This window comes from Hypomesus transpacificus, chromosome 17 (assembly GCF_021917145.1).
Source record: "Hypomesus transpacificus isolate Combined female chromosome 17, fHypTra1, whole genome shotgun sequence".
NCBI classification, from domain to species: domain Eukaryota; kingdom Metazoa; phylum Chordata; class Actinopteri; order Osmeriformes; family Osmeridae; genus Hypomesus; species Hypomesus transpacificus.
The window spans coordinates 4,484,503-4,500,924 of record NC_061076.1 but is presented as its reverse complement, the minus strand read 5'-3'; the positions used below and the strand labels follow the sequence as shown (position 1 = coordinate 4,500,924).

The 16,422-nt window shown below is 50.0% G+C and overlaps 1 long non-coding RNA gene across 4 annotated transcripts in view; it reads left to right on the top strand.

Annotated features, from left to right (window-relative positions):
- The first annotated feature begins 44 nt into the window (after window positions 1-44).
- The window catches only part of LOC124479800, a 46,449-nt gene continuing 30,071 nt past the window's right edge, over window positions 45-16,422 (top strand). The window contains exons 1-2 of one of the 4 annotated variants that reach the window (XR_006957468.1): window positions 45-514; window positions 9,672-9,945. This is a non-coding gene — a long non-coding RNA (uncharacterized LOC124479800). Of the gene's footprint in view, window positions 515-7,699; window positions 8,642-9,558; window positions 9,946-16,422 lie in introns of those variants that run through there. The other 3 variants (XR_006957466.1, XR_006957469.1, XR_006957467.1) reach the window with 3 other exon arrangements.

Genomic DNA, 16,422 nt, shown 5'->3' with positions numbered 1-16,422 from the left:
TATCTCTCTCTCTCTCTCTCTCTCTCTCTCTCTCTCTCTCTCTCTCTCTCTCTCTCTCTCTCTCTCTCTCTCTCTCTCTCTCTCTCTCTGTCTCTCTCTCTCTCTCTGTGTTGCACACTTGCAGTCTCTTTATCTCCGTGAATCTCTCTTCCTCACTCCGTCTCTCTATCTCTCTCTCTCTCTCTCTCTCTGTGTCTTTGTCTCACTCTCTCTCTCTGTCTTGCGCACTTGCAGTCTCTTTATCTCCGCGAATCTCTCTCCCTCACTCCGTCTCTCTCTCTCTCTCTCTCTCCCTCCCCCCGCCCCGAGTGCTGAGACAGACAGTGAGCGAGGGAGAGTACAGGACCATCTCTGTCATGCAGGACAGACAGTGTTTCATTCAGACAGGCAGCGCTAGAAGGGCCCCAGCCAGGGCCCCTGGAACGGAGCTGAATGAAGGATGCTGTCCTCTGCAGCCAGGAGTTATACAAAACACTATCTCTGTCTGACAGACCTGGGAAGAGTCTGGGCCGAGGTGAGCTACTCCACCCGCCTGCTGAGAAACTGTGTGTGTGTGCCATGTACCTCCTTATGTGCCTAGTGCTCCTCCACAGTCTGGATCAGACCAAGGTGTTCTGGGAGTGTGTGTGTGTGTGTGTGTGCTCTTCTCAAGAGACTCCCAGGACTTCTCTGGGTTATAGGCATTCTACATACCTGGCATTCCAGCAACACACACGCACACGCATGTCTCTGTCTTTCTCTTTATCTCCGTCGGTGTCTTTTCATTCGCTTGTTTTGAAGGGAAAATTCCGGTCTTTATATCACAGTGTTCTGCTCTCACGAACGTCACATTCCTGTGGACATGTGACGTGCCTCCACTGGGTGTGAGTTGTCGCCATGGGAAAGCAGGGTAGATAGATCTACCTAATGTGAGTGAGACCCCCCCCCCCCCCGCATGGCCTCCTTGGCTTCCTCAGTCTCTTTCTACTGATCCCTCCGTCCCCTCCTCGGTCCGCTTCTCTCGGCCTCCGTGGGAGCAGAAAGGAGACATTTTTAGTGTGAAGAGGAGCGTGTAATGTCCTGTGCCCCCCCCCCCCCCCCTCCTCCTCCTATGACCTCCCAGAGGACAGAGCAGACCACCCCCACGCCACAGCACCCACGCCGGCCCAAAGAGAGGCCCAGAGCATCTGTGTGTGTGTGTGTGTGTGTGCACGCAAGCGTGTGTGTGTGTGTGACCCATGGTGGTTAGCAACAGGTGTCTCAGGTTGAGACAGTCACAATATGATAAAGTCTCTGAAATGACTTGACATTCACTTTTAATTAAATACAGTTGGTCATGTGACTGCTTTTAGCGATGTTTAGTACTTGTTGAGCCATGGCTAAGTTGAAATGTATAGTGGTTGAACGAAACAGGAATGCTGGTCATTATTCAGCTCTGGTGATGCGGAGTTGGGTCATTTAGAAGTCGGACATGCCCTGTAGTTTTGCTTAGTTAATGTTAGTCTTTGGTGTCACCTAGTGGTTTAAGTTTGCAATAACACTCACTAAATGTTCAGCTGCATTACCCAGTATGGCCACTATAATATTCCGTAGCCATACCTGTGAAAAATCATCCCTAAACAAATACAGAATGGTTTCATTGACTCTTATAATGTATCCAATTACGATACCAAGAAGGCTGTTTTTCTGTCTCTCCATACAAACTCGTATGTGTTCCCTGGGCCACACTTCTCTGGACGTTTTGAAGGGTTTACCCGACACACATGCTTTTCAGATGCCCCACTCCTCCACATGATGTGTCCAAAGACAGTGGTGGACTGACAGAGTGTGTGGCCTGTCAGAGAATGTTAAAGGGGAGAACTTCCACTCTCGGGAAAACCTCCAGCTTCTGATGGCCTGCGATCACCCCCAGTGGAACTCTGGTGGAACTGCAACCACATTCGGTACAATGGAGCTTACAGTTTTTCACGATTGCTAAAACACATTTCTTGAAACAGTCAACCATTTTCTCAAAACTGTAAACACAAAACCAAATATTCAAACTCAATTTCCTAAACCTCTGACTGTTCTGGCAAAATCAAACACTCGCCTCCATTAAACCATTTAATGGAGCAATCGTTAGACACGACACAAAACAATTGAGAACACAGCATCCAGGCCATGTAGTTACATGTAAAGACAAATGTGTTTATGTATACACAGTAAATGCATTTACGTAGCAATAAAGAAAATGGATTTTGGATTTTGAAACCCTGGATTTTGGTGATTAAACACCCTTTGACACTTCCCTGCTGTATGACTCTGTTACAGTAAGCTTGTGTTCTGCACCTCTCTTTCACCAACCGTCTCTGGAGGAGGGGATCCCTCACTGAATTGCTCCTCCCCAGGTTTCTTCCATTATTTCTCCTCTAGTTAGTTTTTCTGGAAGATTTTCCCTGTCTTCCTTGAGGGTTGAGGTTGGCTGACGGGCAGTTCTATCGGCGTATGTGAAGCCCTCTGTGACATTGCTTGTAAAAAGGGCTATACAAATCTGTACATTTGATTTGATTTTACAAAAAATATTACATTTTCATCCATCCCAACTTAGTACTGTCAACAAAGAACAAAGAAAACGGGGTGAAAACCCTCTGGTGTGCTGGATCCAGCCTTCAAAACACTTCACACCTATGTCACCACAGGCCAATTCCATTGCCTGTAGGAGATTTACCCTGGTATATGGGTTTTGGTCATAGACCTCCCACCGCCACACAGAGAAAAACATTTACAGTAAAAAATGCTGGTTGATGTTGAACTATTCTTGTATTCGGACACCACGGTGAAAGCTGACATTGTTCCAAACCACCATTAGAAAAAAGCGTGAACAATTTTGGTCATTGTGTTTTACAGATGACAACTGTGTTGTAGTTGTGTTTATTGTTTGCAGCACAAGTGCATCACAGTGCAAAATGTGTTTAGTCATTGAGAATGTGTTTAGAGTTTTGCCAAAAGAGTGTCCGATTTGACAAATTGGTTTAGTTCACTGAACTTTGAATCAGAGAATGGGGTTTAATGTTTTAGTAATTGTGAAAAACCGTGCTAGGGAGCAAACATGCTCTCCGTAGAGAGGCTCTGCCAGAGCCGCTCTGGGCCTGTTTGACACGTTTCTTCACCCTTCCCTACTTTGGGGATCCAGCACCCCTGGTGGTCATAAAGAATAACTGCTCTTGTGTTGAAATAGTCTCATCAATCTCCTCAGTATGTAACAAAGTCCATACAGCAGACAGGAAGCATCTACTACAAGACCTTCCACTCACTAACCACTCACAGTGGTTAGAAGCTCTCTTTGGCTCTCGACGAAGGCGGTCAAAGCCTTTGACTGCTTGTTTCCCCAGGGTGGCTGGCGGGTCTGTGTCCAGCGCCTACCATGGCTGCAGGTCCAGATGCTGCTTGTCCACCCCCAAATGTTGTTGGGCTTATGTGCTGAGGTTTTTACCTGTTCCCACACTGTACTCCTCTAGGAGCATTGTCTGGGGGTTGCCTTTTTCTCTCCGCCTCTCTCCTCATGTTATGCTGTAACTTTTCTAGTTGGCGCCGAAAATGGCTGCCTAGGTAGGCTCTCCTGCCAAAGTGAATTCCTTGTCTGTGCAAACTTTCATGGCAAATAAACACCAATTCGGATTCTGAGAAAGGTCATATATGTTTGTTTTAACTCCACTGGACTAAACAGTTGTTTACCAACACTCACAGTCCTGTAGTAAAACAAAAACAGCAGTGCAATTCTACAATGTTGGTTGTAGGTGAGCTGGCTTAGTTAAGTCTAGTGCTGTTCACTGCTAGCGGACAAGTCAAACGGGATGAATTTCCCTGTAGTTTAGTTAAATCCCATTTCATGTTGAGGTGAGCTATAGGAAATAATCCACTAGGTGTCTCTCTTGTTTCACTTCCCAAAGCACCATACGGTGCCAGGCTAGTTCAGGGGAGTTTAGTTCCAACATTTCTCCCTCGTTTCTCAACTGGGCCTCACTTACCTTCCTCCTGGGGAGCTACCATCTAGCACTTCATCAAACTGTATCCAACATGATTCACCTTATCAACCAGCTTATTACAATCAGGCGCACTAAACCTAAAAAACAGCAAGAACCTACGGAACAGTAGCAGCCTCTAACCAAGTGAGCTTTAGTGAGGTCAAACCACAGACATAAATCATAGCCCTGGGACATTTAAATAGTTGGAGGTGGGAAATGGTCCAATAAATAGTTGGGTCGGTTTTTATTTTATTATTTGAGATTTGAACCTCAAGTACCTCCTGTTGTTACTACTGTGGACGGTTGCTCTCCAGGAACACAAATTAAGAGCTGCAGTCTCAAAAGTGACCCCTAGATGGCAATGTGGGACTATGGAAGAGAGCCGTGCGCGGCATGGTCTCTGTGATGTACGCACTAATGCATCTGGATTGGCTTCATTATCGTCTTATTGACCCTGATTGAGGCTCATCTCTCTTTGAAGTTCAAAGAAGCGAACAATCTCTGAGAGTACCGGCACTGATAAACCTTGTCTGAAACCACCATAAAGTCAACCGTGCCCTCTGTACATCTGTTGTTATTCCTCTCTGGACCCCTCGGATCCTTCTGGAACATGAGGGCCTGCCGCCGCTGCCGACACTCAGTCTTTTATCTGGATTGGCCCAATGTTGTTCAATCCGAGTTTAGTTTGAACATTATGTCAGGAAGTATAACAGAGGGCTTTTTAAGACATACGTAGAAAAGTAGGTAAAGTAGAGCCAACTGTTCTGTCAGAAACCCAGTCAGGTTGCGCCTGTTTTGTTTGTTCCAGGAAACACACGGAAACTTGGCATCCGTCTGGTTCTCTGTTGGACCAGGTCCAGCTCCTTGTCTGAACTTCAGACAAGAGAAAAGAGAGAGAGAAAGAAAGAGAGAGATAGAGAGAGATAGAGAGAGAGAGAGAAAGAGAGAGACAGAGAGTCAATGCTGCAGGTGACAGGGTTGGGAAGCAGGTGGGACAGCTTATGATTGGGTGACTAATAGCTCTGGTATAAATACTGCTGCTCATAGTTTAGTTCCCACAGGTGTCCTGTATATGTGTGTGGGTGTGTGTGTGTGTGTGTGGGGGCGGTGTATGTGTGTAGGTGGGTGTTCTGGAACGGAACCCATTCAGGAGGGCCACAGTGTTCCTCAGTGTACCTTCTATGTAGATCATGTTTTTGTTGTACTCTCGCTCCACTCATATATTTCTGCTTGTACATTCGATATTACCCCATTCTGACCCTGGTTGCTTCTGTCAAACAGTCAAACCTGATTGGACAGGCAGGAATGTCCTCTTGTCCTGGGCAAACAGCCCACCCCCCCCCCAACTCCCCCCCCCCCCCCCCCCCCCACACCTCCCCCCCACTCCATGTTCCTGTGGGAACGATCTCTCTGTCAGGAGTCTTTGATAGGCCCTGAACCCAATACTTTCAGATCGGTTGTAACTCTCTTCAGATTGAGTTTGTGTTGAAACAAGTAAGATTGTTCATGTGACGATACCAGGGGCTGTTTGAATAAACACCACTGGGTCTCTGGTAGAGTAGACATTCTTGAACAGCGACCAAATTTGCTTTCAACAAATCAGATTTTGTATTATTCAGAACTTTTGGTCATGCCCGTTTTCTGGTGTTTGGGGATTATAAGTAGGGTAAGCGTGGGCATGAACATAAGAGAGTGGAAGTCTTCTTGTAAAACACAAACAAATACACACACACACACACACACACACACAAACACAAACATACATACACACACATGTATATGCCGAAAGAAGAAATCTCAGAACCCAGTCTTATCAACTTTCTCTCCTATCTCAACTTAACTCAAAAAACAAATACCACATCATACGGTATATCAGAGATACAGCTTACCAGCATTTGTGAATATTCTCTCTCGTTTTCCCTTAGTTGTATTAACTATTTCACCCTCTCTCTGTTTATTTCTCTCTGTCATTGTTCTCTTGCCCTAATCAGTAAAAGTACAAACTTGTCTTGGCCTCTCGTATCCCTAAGTCCTTGTTTGTATGGAGAGTGTTGGCAGCTTTGACATACCTGTTCCTTCTACAATGGCTGTTCCAGCCTCTACCTGCATCTCATCTCCACCTGCACACCAACCCTAACCCCACCAGAACAATCTTTCACATAGCCTAATCCCTCTGCAGCTTCACATAAATGCTAGCAAGCTAGCTACCACAGGCTATTCCCCTCAGAACCTGATGGGACATGTCTGTGACAGGCAGGGAGGGAGGGAGACGGAAACAGGCAGGCAGGCAGAAGGGGAGACGGGAAGAGAGACAGGTAGGGAAACAGGGAGACAAGCAAGCATGGAGATTTGCAGGAATATTATGTGTGCAGAGGCAGCTCTTTACCAGGCCTGTAGCTTGGCTGGTTGCTGCCTCCCTGGCTGCCCTTAATGGGACCAGCCCCCCACCTCCCCTCCTCCGCTCCCCCAGAAAACCCCCTCAAGCCCTGGCTCACCTTCCTGTAAAAGTGGGGCCTCCATGGTGATGTGGTGGTGGTGGTTGTGTAAGTGTGTGTGTCTGTGTGTGTGTGTGGGGGGGGGGGGGTGCTACCTCTGTTACAGGAGGGGAACCCCTTCCATAATGAAAATTAACAACCCCCGTCCCCCTGCACCCCCACCCTCCATCTCCATCCTCAGCAGCCCCAGATGAGGTGCACATGTGGAGGGGGGGAGGAGGAGGGGGGTCACAGCTGTGGAAAGGGGAAAGGGGTCCTATCCACATATGTGCATGCACACATATACCCGTATAATTTGACACAAATGCATACATGCCTACACACACACACACACACAAACACTTACTATATGCATAAGCATTAGGGGTGTGCAAGCAGGCGAGTGGCTGTGTTTGTGTGTGTGTGTGTGTGTGTGTTTCCTCGTACTCCTGGACTGTAAACTGTGCCAGCCTAGCATCTCCCAGACACCTATCTGTCTGTCCAGACCCCAGAGTCCTCCCCAGCCTCAGCCTCCACACCCACCTCACCTCCCCAACACAGCTGCTCCCTCCAGACAGAAGAGACCCCATGCTAACGCAAAGTCAAAACGTGACATTTCGAAAAGCAGGTCCAGCCGTATCAATTGTGTTTCACTGGCTGTGCTTGGCCAGTAAACACCGGGAGGTATGGGGGGGTGTGGGTGTGGGTGGTGGCCAGTCTGATGTCATGGGGACCTGATCCTCCCCCCCCCCCGAGGACCCTACGCAGGGCGGGGTTGCCTGCAGGTGGTGCCTTACTTTTCCACTCCTCCCAGCAGTCCGGCCTCACGATTGGCTGAATGGGCCGTGTTCTACGAGCAGTGGCTCTGGCTCTGGTTCTGGGGGCCAGGCACGGTCGAGCCTGTTGCGTGTGTGCTGGGAACCTCGGAAAGGCAGCGGGAGAAGGTTCTGGAAAAAGTGAGCGGTCGGACGACGGTCCGAGGGACCGTGATTGCTTCGTGGCCGGCTGCCCTGGCGCTGGCTGCCAGCTTATCGACTTTAACGACGCAGGCGAGCGAGGGGAATCGCCAGACGCCGTGCCCCCGGGGTCTCTGGGTCCTCCACGCCCACCGACGCACCACAGCGCCCAGTAAAGACCACATGGAGAAAGCTCCCTCCCTCCCCACCCCCTTTCTCTCTCTCTCTCTCTCTCTCTCTCTCTCTCTCTCTCTCTCTCTCTCTCTCTCTCTCTCTCTCTCTCTCTCTCTCTATCTCTCTCTCTATCTCTCTCCCTCTCCCCCCCCCCATACCTTACAGAAGTGCTGTAAGCCAGTGCTGGTGTTGTTGAAGTTCTGTTCTACCCATACACCCTGTTCAGTTCTCACCACCCTACGTCCTTCCAGTCAAACCTTTCTGTTGGCACGGTGATAGGACAGTTCCAGACACCGTCTCTTCTCCCCCCGTCCTCCAGCCTGCGTTGTGTTAGAAGTAGCTGGGGGAGCAGTCTTTAAGAGGCAGATATAAACAGGCATTAAAAGGCAGCATGGTCTTAATTAGGCGAAGCTGTGCACGTGGTATGTGTGTGTGTGTGTGTGTGTTTCATGTTGATGCCTCTAGTGTGTCTAATTGTTTGTGTATGCGTGTGTGTGCAGCATGAGGCCAGTGTGCTAATCACCTAGCTTGCGTTTTATAGCTCAACACAATCATTTAACGATGCTGGAATGAGACATGCTCAGTACGCTCCCTTCAGAGCAGAGGGGTCGAGGCGCCTCCTCCAATCATTTCCAGGCTCGTTTCTTGTCCCTGTCGCCGTGGTCATCTGCATAATGTCCCCTAATATTTCCCTACGGTAACATGCCCTAGGTTGTGCATTCAGTTTGTATATCACAGGATCACGGAACAAGTTGGAGGTGAGAAATAAGCCAAACAGCCAGGGAAATAGATTATATTTTCCAAACACAAAGAGACAGGCCACAGATTGGTTTCAGGGCCTTTCCAGAAGGTTCCGTTGAATGTGTAGCTTGGCTTTGGTCTTGTTCAGTTGTTTTTGTTCTGGCTTTGACAGGCAACAGAAAACACATGAGCTGGCAGGCTGTGCAAGGCAGGACCTACTGTAAGGCAGTTTGGACCAGCGTCAGATGAGCCCGGTTCCTATTAACACGCACCCGGACTTGACCCGCTGAAGTGGGACGGCAGCATTTTCAAGGTTTCAGTTGTGAAACGGAACGGAAGACTCTCTCTCTCTCTCTCTCTCTCTCTCGCTCTCTCTCTCTCGCTCTCTCTGTCTCTCTCTCTCTCTCTCTCTCTCTCTCTCTCTCTCTCTCTCTCTCTCTCTCTCTCTCTCTCTCTTGCTCTCTCTCTCTCTCTTGCTCTCTCTCTTTCTCTCTCTCTCTCCCTCCCTCTCTATCTCTCTCCCTCTCTCTCTCCCTTTCTCACCAGTACCTGCCCCGTACTGTACTACGGTACTGTAAAGCATGACACTTGGCCCCAGAACAAAAGCAGTTCAGGCCCATAAAAACAGCTTACAACGTCTAGGTTTCTGTAGCGGGGCTATTAAGCTGTAAGAGCCTATTGTAAAAACCTAGATCAGGCTGATAGAGGTTAGGAGAAGGCAGGGGAGATAAAAAGACACTCGCTCAGCATCGCTTTCATAAACCTGGCGGTGGACGAAATTCTCGGAATTCCCCATTCTCACACCCCGGCGCTATTTGTGGCATCGTGTGGTCAAGGCCTCAGGCTAGCCAGTGTTGTTTGTGGAATGTGTTTGACGTCACTAACAGGTCAATTGGATTATTTAAATGGCTGGTTTTCTTTCCTGCTTCCTTCTCTGATTGGCTCCCTTGTGTGTCGACCTTGCTCGTTGGATTAACAGGTTAGAGATTGTATACACGACTGGATACCGTGTACTGTACACACACACACACACACATACCACGGTGTGCGCAGGTGTGCCAGCTCACTTGCGTAGAGCATAAGAATGCATGCACATGCACTGCAGTATCTGAACACGGTGGGTTTTCATAATATCTATCAAATGTTTCCCCTTTTCACCCCCTATCTGCCTTTCTCCCTCCCTCTCTCCCCCTCTGTCTTCCCTTGTGTAGTAGTAGAGAGGGGGTGGTGGTGGTGGTGGTGTTGGTGGTGGTGGAGAAGGGAGGGGGGGGGGCATGGTCCCAGACCCAGACATGTCCATAAATAAACATGCCCCCCCACCACCATCAGTGTTTATGTTCCAGGACAGAGGCCTGGGGGTGGTAGCCTCTGTCGGGGTCTCAGGAGGGCCTGAGATGGGCCTCTGGACGCCTGGAGAGACCCCCCACCCCGGGAGCTGAGTCCTCATCTCCTCTGGTGGGTGGCAATCAGCATCGGGCTGCATAGACACCTAACCAGGCCCATGGGTGGAAGGGACAGAGGCGTAATAACAATACGAGCAGCTGGATATCCCAGATGTGGATCATGGCAGCTTCTTAGCTGTGGTGCGGAGAGTGGCTGTAGAGGCCCGCACATCAGGTGAGATTTTTTTTCCATGACAAATATAGAGATTTAAAGAAGGTACCGGAACCTTAGAGCAACAGCTCCCCTCCTTTCCTTTCATCCCTTCCTCTCCCTAACCACCGTCTGCGCTTCTTCAGCCAAGCTGAAATGAAAGAGAGAACCAAGAGGAACCGAGAAGGAGATCTGGGTTTATTTACATGAACCTGATGTGGTCTTTTAGTCTCCGTTTGGTTTCGTACAGGAGCCAGGCTATTAAAACTAATGAACACTTATTAACAGGAGTTGGATCCTGGGCTCCACACTAAACATACCATCTCTAGCTGTTTGTTTGAGTTGTACCTGATTAGCCAAACACTCCCGAGCTGTAAATCACGTGACCCTGGGCTCTGTTCCTTATTGGTAGCCGAGGAAATATGGTGTGAAATGGAGCAGTCTTGTTGGACAAATTCACAAAGTTTTTCTCCAGATACAAGCAAAACATGGGTGGTCTTCTGCTTTTGGATTCATAATTTTTTGATGGAATCCAGAATTTCTGTTATTTACACTGTGCAGTCTGTATGGAACTACAAAGTAAAAATGATTAGCTGTTTAAAGCCAGTCGTGACATTGTTTCAAGCAATGTGGAAATGTTCATCTGTAGAGAAATATGCCCTTCAAACCTAGTTACTTGTAAATGTGACATTCCCTCAGGGATGCAAATCTTTTCGGTTCCTCCTGTCGTTGTAGGGGGGACCGAATGCCTGGTGTGCCCTTATCAGGACATCTGCTGAGCAAATGTGAGGGGAACAAGGAGTGGAATCCCTGGAACTAAACTAAAGCAGTTTGATGTATTCCGATGTTAAACACAGGCGATATCTTGAGTGGTGTGTTATTTCGGAGTAAGCTCCACTTTGGTCCTAATGTACAGACATAAGATCCAAGTCACAGCTAAGCTAATGATGGGCCTACTAGCACACCAGATTGAATCAGTCACAGACCTCAGTATGTTGATATCTTTACTGTTTGCTGACAACCAGAAGTTGAGATCCCTTATAGGACGAGGAAGATAACCACTGTAGCCCAGGGTGTGTGTGTGCGCGTGTTTGGCTTCGTCTGTACTTCCGCAATGTGTGACGGACACATAAAAGAGTGCGCGCGTCCCCTCCTGTGAGACCTTTGTGTCGCATAAATCACCCTGAACAGCTCTGTCATTGTTCTGCGGAGGAAAGAGGCTTTTTTTTTGTCTTTCTTTTTCTGCGATCCTCTCCCCTGTTTCGCGGTGGTGAATATGATATGTGCGTACGGAAAGCGTGGTCAAATAAACAGCGTGTTGAGTTTCCCCTGTCTGCCCCGATCTGTCAGAAGGGGATGGAGCTCCACTTACAAACCCTCCCCCCGTCACCTCCCCCCCACCCCACTCCTCATCTGGAATTTCCCTACATCCAGATTTGGCCACCTTACCCCATCGTTTTAACCTAATTAAATATTGTCAGAGGCAAGCCACTTAATGGCACCTTTTGTTTGGGGAATGCGAGATAAATAAAATGTGTGCCTTTGAGAACAAGGGCAAAGGTAGAGGCGGCGGTGGGGGGGGGGGGGGGGGGGACCTCTAGAGAGTGATATAGGGAAAAAGAAAGTAGGAGAGAAATAGGGAGAGAGGGAAACAGAGAGAGACAGGCATGTCAGAGGGGTCAGAGAGGGTGTGCAATATAGACAGGAAAGAGAGCGGGAGAGACAGATTGAAGAGTAGATAAGGGTGGCAGAAACAGGTACAATATTCTGGAGCTCTTTCCTGTCTGCCTGGGAGGTGGAAGTACAGCAGGTTCCTTTAGTCCTACCTCAATGGTGAAACTCTAGAACTATAAGTTAAAAGACAGGGAGGAATCCTTGGGTTGCCATGTCTAGGTCACGAGTACGTCTCTTGTCCTAACACTCCTGTCTAACAATTCACCGAACATGCTGTCATAATGAACATCTGTAATGAGATATATAGCCCTGCGCACCACACCTATAAATCCGGGACAATTATAAAAAGCCTGTTTTGGCTTCAAACCCAAGTCTCCTCCTCTGTTGCTGCTACAGTTGGCAGTCTGTCAGCCCCTGTGTTGGTTTCCCAGTGTGTGTTTGTGTTTACACAGGTCATTACGCTCGCTAGCTGGTACACTGCTCTCAGAGATCTCACAGCCGCGCAGCCATTCTGTTGTTCTGAGTGTTATTTGGCCCGGTTCTGCTCTGTGTGTTTAGAAACAAGGAACAAACTGTGCTGGCAGAACCAGGTAAACAACGGAGATGTGAAACATAACGCAGAACCGCCCTCCTTCTGGAGACGGGTGACAGAGTGATAGGCTGAGAGGCTGGAGCAGGTGGGCCTCGAACTAACAACCTTCCGTCTAGAAAGCCAGGACCATGAGGTCTGATGATGCAAGGCAGACATCCCAGCAGGAGCCCGTGCAGGAGGGGCTCGGCAGGGGCCCCAGCTGGGTCCTCAAGGCCCCAGGTCACCGGAAGAGGAGAAAGAGGCTCCGGCCTCAACATGGGGTCCTTCCTCTGCTCCGGGCCCCCCGAGAGAGGCTGTCATCCAACCAGCCAGAAAACCGGGGTTTGTCTTGGAGCCCTCACAAAGGCCCCCCCCCCCCCCTACCTCCATCCTCAAACATCTGAGGAGCTATTTTAACTCGGAGGCAGATGACAGAACGCTGGTCCTCTCGTGTCTTGCCCCCTCCCGGCCCACACGCTATTTCCTGTCTCTCCGTCTTCTTTCATCTTGTTTCTCTTTCTTTCTCTTCCTGCCTCCTCTCTGTTTCCCAGTCTTATCCTGTCGTCCCTAGAGACCGGTCAATTAAGCAGCTTAGCTAATTGAATCAGGCCTCGTTTTGGAATGAACGGAACGCGCGTGACCAGGCTGTGGAGCAGGGGGGGGGGGGGGTGGCTTTCCGTCTGATGAAAAGCGGGGGGGAAAAACCCAAGTTTCGCTTTTTGTCCGCATCAGAAGTCCTGGAGAAGGCCTCGCCTCGGCAACAGGTAGTGACACGGGGAGGAAAAGAGCCGACCATATCTTTGCACGCGACTGGTTCGGCTTGAAATGAGGTTCAACTGAACGTGACGGTTGGCTTCCTGGGCTTGGTGGTGAAAGCGTGTGGTGGCTATGTACAGTGGCACTGCAGCAGGTCACACAGCAGCAGATTTGGCACGGAGGGAGTTAGGGCGACGCTAACAGACCTGGTGCATGCTACGCTACGGCTTACATCTAGCTTCCATCGGTTTCACAATATTTGTTCCTCAATCTCGTGTCATGTGGCAGTACTGTATGGTGAAATACACATCGAAACCCTGTACAGACCCGATTCGATAACTGCCTTCGAGTGTAGACTGTCGTGTTAGCTAGCATGTGCTGTGTCGCATGAGTCGGCTAGCCTGATGGTCACACAGGATTCGAGAAATGTAGGAACAGTTTTCACAAGCAATCGCCCAGCGATGAACCTATCCTCCTCAAGTCAAACTTCTCCCGTGCTCTGGAATGAGCAGCAGCAGGCCCTCTCTGCTGTGAAGTGGGGGATTGGGGTGTGGGGGGGTAAAAAATGATTTCTGTCTACAAAACAAACATTTGATGTACCCTGGAACAGGCCCTGCACTGTGCTGTGTAGAGGAGGGGAGCAGGCATGAAGGAGAGGGAAGGAGGGGGGGTGTAATTGCCACATTAAGGAAAGGAATGCAAAATAAAGTTAATTCCCCCCTCAGCACACACACACACGTATACAGTACACGCACACACTCACACGTACACACACAACCCCGGGAGGTGTATGGTGAGCGTGCTCTGTCTTGTTTTGAGACACAAGGGGAGCTCAGAGAGAGTGGAGCAGAGATGAAGAGGCAGAAAAAGCGAGGAGAGAGAGAGAACATTCTGACCTGGCCTCCAGTGTCTGGAGCAGACCGAGCCTTTATGAGTTTAGACTGGACGACCTTGGGTTTCAAAGTGAACGCCTAAGCATAAACACCTCTCCTAAACACCTCTGTGTGCCCGTCCTGTATCTCAGCTAGTTATCCTCGAAGATACACTCACAATACGCCCTCCTCCCTGCGCCAGTCTCTTTCCCGTAGCTTGTCATTGTTTAACTTAGTTTTAACAGGCCTAAACACAACCTACGCTTCAAGATGTCTGTCCGTCCGTCCCCCCTCCCCCCCTCTCTCTTTTCCTCCTGCACACAGCCTTGCTGAATAAGCATTTACTGTCAAGTTGTTTTATGTTGTCTTTTTTGGGAGGTTTCACCACCCACGGTTTGAGTATAAAAGTTGGGAGAGGAGATGTTTCAGGTGAGTAGGGACCACAGACAGACCAGGCCTCAGACAGAGAGGGTCTGGCTGGTGTGTGAGTGTGTGTGTGTGTGTGTATGGGGGGGGGGGGGGTAGTGAGTTAGAATACCATCCCTGCAGGCTTCTACTGTGTCATTCCGTGGTCTGGCCTCTCGCTGAAGCACATGGGGCTGTGTGTTTTTATAATGTCATCATTTTTGCACCCCCCCCCCGCCCCCCCTGCCCTGCAACAACACTGTTAAACTTTCTGCATGCTGGGGCAAGAATTCTGACCCAGGCCCAGACCCAGAACCAGTCGCAGATCCAAGCCCAGACCCCGGCTGGAATTGAGGGATGTGTGGTCACACTGCACAGGGTGCTGGTAGTTAGCTAGCTCTCACAGGACTGGTTCCTCAGACCTCCCCAACCTTTTGGATTCCGTCCTCTCTGTTTAACTCCCCAAAGTCAGTCATGTGAACTTGTGGATGGACGTCAGTGTCAGTAAGGTAGTATTGCGGCATGTTCCAGTCCAACGTGTAGCGCCCTGAGTCACCCACGAGTGTGTGTAAAGAGGAGGGACAGCAAGGTCAACCCGAGGTCGGTCGTACGGAAGCAGTCGCCCTGATAAGTCTGTCACTCGTCTTACTGAGGGTAATAAGATGGTTGCTCAAGTCTGTAATTACAGCTTCCTTCAGCTGTGCGTCACCTGCATGCCATCGTGTCTTTCGACAGCATTATCAGGAGTCAGTATCTTCTGTCTGGCAGTCATTTAGGCTACTAGACTTCTCAAGGTGTTGCTCAAGACACTGTTGACGCCCTGGGTTTCTTAAAGGAGCCCTTCTCCATTTTCCCTCAGTGAGCCATTCTTGCTGAGCACTTCTCCCCCAACACCCTTAGCGAGCATCCTGGGGGTGGAGGGGTGGTGTAACTTATACCTCTATTCCCCCCCCCCCCCCCCCCCCCCCTCTCCGTTTAATTCTCCTCCGCCGTGTTTGAAAAGTGCTTCCTGGAGCCTCGGAGAGCCTCTGACACGGCTGTCACCTGACCTGTTGCCGTGGCGCTGAGGGGATTGACAGGCTGATTGAAAGTGATTGTCTCCGCCCCCCTCCAGGCTCGTTAAGGCAGCCCAGGCTGTCCTTCCAGGGCGCTGACAGGCTGCTTCAGTGGCACAGGGTGCCCTTGGCGTGCCCGCTCCGCCCCCCTGGCTGCCCGGGGAACACTGCCTCTGTGTTGACGAGGACGGCGCGCCGCGCGGATCGCCTTTCGGCAGGAGCAGGAAGTGAGAATTGAAGGCTTCCTGCAAGCGCGGAGCCTTCTGCGCTCCTGCTCTTACATGGGGCCAAACTCAAACCATGTGTGTTCGCACCCTGTGGACGACCATACTGCCTGCCTGCATGGCTGTATGTCTGTCTGCATCCCAGCCAGCCTGCCTGCCTGTCTGTTCCCTAGTCCTTCCAGCAACATGTGATTCCAGGATACATTTCAGCCCCTCCTCCTGTCAGTGGTACTGGTGCCCCTCCCTCTCCTGGGAACCATGGATACCACATATCCCCGTGTCCGGTCTCCGTGTCCCCCCTCCCTCAGGCTTCACCACATGCTGGATCTGACAGGGAAAGTACAGTAGCCCGTCCCCAAGGTCAAAGGTCACTTCCCGTTCCACAGACTGTATCGGGTTAACTCGGAGCAGGCTCGGCCCGAAATGGGTTAAACTCACAAAGACGGGGCAGCGATCCACTGATAAGATGTGACGTGTCATGATTTATAGGGACCCGCTGGGTTTGGCTGTGTGTGTACCCAGATGCTGATACCGAGGAGGTGTCGCGTCAATGGAAGATTCTCTAATCTCCCCAGGGCCTCGGCCGGGTTTGCCGAACATCGAGTCAACAACACAGCGGCGTGCGTGAAGGAGTTAAACTGTTCCCGTTCCACTGCTTACTGCTCGGCCAAAGAGCTATCTGTCAGCACTTGACGTGTGGATTTATTGGTTCTTTAAGAGAAAGAAGGGAGAGAGGCGGGAAGGAGGGAGGGAGGGAGAGAGGGCGAGAGTGCGAGAGGGGGAGAGAGAGAAGGAGAGAAAGAAATAGAGGGAGAGGTGGATAAAGAAAGGAAGAGGGCGTGCGAAAGAGAGGAAGAGAGCGAGGGAAAGGCAGAAGAAAGACGGAGAGAGAAAGACAGACAGAGCTGCAGCTTACCTCCACACTTCTCCTCCATGTTGGAAAG